The sequence below is a fragment of the Marmota marmota genome, unplaced genomic scaffold (genome assembly GCF_001458135.2).
Source record: "Marmota marmota marmota unplaced genomic scaffold, marMar, whole genome shotgun sequence".
NCBI lineage: Eukaryota > Metazoa > Chordata > Mammalia > Rodentia > Sciuridae > Marmota > Marmota marmota.
In genome coordinates this window covers 40,467,879-40,471,625 of record NW_025999842.1, presented here as the reverse complement: position 1 = coordinate 40,471,625, position 3,747 = coordinate 40,467,879, and positions in this window count along the sequence as shown.

Here is a 3,747-nt window from a genome sequence, read left to right as displayed (position 1 = left end):
GGGTCGGGGCTATAGCACAGTTGGTAGAGTGCTTGGCTCATATGCAGAAGGCTCTAGGTTCAGTCCCCAGCACCACCAAAAAAAAAAAAAAAAAATCGAACAACAACTAAAGCCTTTCTTATGGGGATGGATTAATTCTCACAGCAGACAGTGAGCTTATGTTCTCATCAGACTGGATCAGTTATAAAACAAGGCCACCCCTCATATTTTGTATCTTCCCCAGGTGTCAGCTTATCTTTCTGTTTCTCTGTCATGTGTTACATAGCTTCATAAGTACCTCACCAGAGGCCAGTGGATTAGATGCATTCCTTTATAAATGATCCAATCTCAAATAATCTGTTATAGCAATGGAAAACAAAGATACCCTCTCCCACAGTCTCTGGGAAGGACTAAGTTAGCAAACTTCTTAAGCCTAAATCTATCATTATTGGTCATGGAAAAAGTCATGGACATTAAGCATCCAAGTGATGTTTGGGTTTCCAGAGCTAGGCTAGGAAATCACTTTCTAGGAAATCTGTGTGGGGCAGAAGCCTCACCAAGGAGGTAGAGAATAAAGTTTGATCCAGGCAGTCAAAGCAGTTACTCAGATCTCTTATTGGTCAGAATCTGAGGCTGTGTGTAGGAACTCTCATTGACTTCAGGTTCAGGAATCTGCAGATGACAGGAGCAGAAAAAATTGTGTGGAAGTGGCACCAAGTTGGTAGCATCATGATTATATCTGGAGAGTGATCCCTGAAGCATTGGTTAGTCTACTTCCTTGGGCCCCTTTGGCTGGCCTTGGAAACACCTCCATCTCTACCTGCATCCACAGGCAGCACCTCATCTTAGGGAATGGACCCTATGGGGGAAGAATAATGATTTTATTTATTCAATTATAGGCCTTTATTTGTAATAAAAGATTAATAAGAGAAAAACACACAAGTTTATTAACATATTTCATATATATGTGGGAGACACTCAGAGAATAACTAGTTTTCAAAGATATGACTTTAAAGAAGCCTATATATCTCATTTTCACAAAGAGCAATGAATATTTATAGAAAGAAAGGGAGACAGTCTCTAGGAACAGCATCCTGTGGAAAGGTAGATATAGTAGATAATGTCTAGTTTGTAAAGTTTGTGGATGTAGACTTCTCTGGTATCATCTTCAGAGGACATGGATCTGAGGTCATCTTCAGTGATGAAATATTTTTCTCCCCAGTAGAAGCAGGTGAAGGGCAGGATAAATATTTTTACTTCATAAATCTACATTCTACTTTTAGGCAATTAGAAGGAGGTCAGAGAGCTCCTTTGCTCAACAATCTTGGGTATTTTGGGGTGACATTTTAATATACCACAATTCCATCAGGTCTCCTTCCTAAAGAGTCTATAATCAAAATCTTATCATAGTATTATTTAAATAGTTTTACTTATAACTTTCAAAAATAATTTTCAAAACTATGTACCCTCATTGGAGCTTAGAATACAACATTCTAAAGTGTGGCACTTTGTCTTGCTAAGTACATTTAACTGAAGAGCCTCAGAAGCAGTGTCTTTCTGACCTTCTCCTATACTCTTGTCTAGAATCCTGTACTAGTCCATTTTTCATTACTATAGTGAAATACCCCATGCAAGCTAACTTTAGAAAGAAAAGAGGTTGATTTTAACTCACAGGTTTGGAGGCTGAAAGATCAAACAGCATGAAGCTGGCTCTGGTAAAGGCCTATGATGGATGGTAGGAGTAAGAGCTTAGAAAAAAGGGAACATTTCTCAAAAGACAGACATAGGGAGAAACCGAGGTCTTACAATCCCTCCCACTACGCCTCACCTCTTAAAAGTCCCATAACCTCCAGATGATGCCAACACCCTGGGGCCCAGGCCCCCAACACATGAACCTTTGGGGAAAATACACTTAAACCACATCCAAACCATAGAACACCCGCTTTCCTCCCCCATAGTGAGTCATAGAAACCAGATTCCTATTCCCCAAGGTGAGCTATAAAAACTAGAACTCCGCTTTCCCAAAGGAAGCCATAAAATCTGGAAAGGTTTCTCTCTCCCTTCTCCCTTCCCCCTCTAATGTTCCTATCCCATTCCTGGTTGGTAAATGCTGCTACACAGAAAGGTCAAAGGGGCTCTGAACACCCAGACCTTCTGGGTTTCCCTCCCAATGCGTCACTGTGAACTCATCTCCTTCTGTCCAGTCACTTCTACTCAGCTGTCCTTTCTTCATTACCACTGAGCATAAACGGGGACAATATTTCCTGGGTCTTTAGGCTTTTATTTCTAAAGGCTTCCAGTCACAAAAAACTTAGATTAAATAAACATATTCTGCTAATCTTTTATTAACCTGACTTTGAAACCAAGGAGCAAATACAATGACACTTATGAAGGATGATGAAAGATGTCACACCTTTCTGCCCCTACACTTCCTATACATCAGGTTGACATAGCAAACCACCCAACCTGAGTTTAACAATTGCAAAATATATGAATTCTGAAATATCCAACAATTCGACATCGTCGGGAAGGGAAGTTTTTCCTTGATTCTCTTAGGCTGTGTCTGGAAATAAAACTGACAAAGACAGATAAACAAGAGAAAAGAGCAGAGATTGATTTTACCATGAATGAAAAGGCATTCATACACACACATGTTTTCTCCTGGTAATCTAAATGTTGAAAGCTTGATTATACCCCTTTATTTTTACCCTTTATTACCACTCTTGCTTTATTATACCCCACAGATAGCAGAAAGACTAATGTGGTAAAATACATACCTTCTCCTGGCTTTTGTCAAAGGTCCAGCCAGGATCTCTTAAATGCACTTTTTGCACTGAATGAATTGTTCTCATAGAAGATTTCCCAGCCGATGGGGTCCACCCTGGGCACCAGAAATCCTAGGGAAAGAAAAGATTTACATCCTTACTCGGCACTAGATTTATGGCTGAGATCCCTATCATAAGAGACAAATTAACAATAGAAAAGTATGCAAACTTTGTATATTTCTTATGTTAGGTTTGATAAAGTGGATTGTGGAAAAGTATGACTAGACAAGGGATAAAATCTACTGGTAATAAATTAGGGGAAACTTAGCAAGGCCTGTTTTTCAGCTCTTTTCTGTCCCTATTCTGTGTCTTCATAGATAAGGATGTTTCTTTGCCAACATGTCATATTTGGGGGTAGTATGTCCTGATGTCCATGAACATTTTAAAATAAATTGCTGGAAAACTCTTTTCAAAGTACACAATGTCTGTAATGTTTGATCTGTAGTATGTCCACTGCCTGGGCTGAACTTTTCCTCAGAATTCCCTATTTGAGGTGAGGATGGAAGTGAGCCAGCTGAGCTGCTTCTGTCCTGCCTCATCTCATTGGGGGGACCAGCAGCCTAATCTGTACAGCTGTACTACCCCCAGATCCTCCCTCGGCTTCTTCACCCATAAGGTAATTTGAAAGAAAGCAAACTCCTTGGCTCAATAGATGCCACATGATTGCCCTTGATTCTTTGTCATGTGTTTCTTCCTACAAAAGAAGTAAAGTTCGTTTCTGAATAGAAAAAAAAAAAGACTGTTCCTACTTTCACAACACTCAGTACTTCACTTGTGACACCAGATGTGTGGAATTTTCTCCACCAACAACCCTTTAACATTATCTGAGTGTTTCACAATTTTATTAAATGCTGGCACTATCTGGAGATAGCATTAGATATCACAGTCCCACAAAACTGCCCCCACTTCAGAGTGCAATCATAAGTCCAGATTGCCAGTTCTG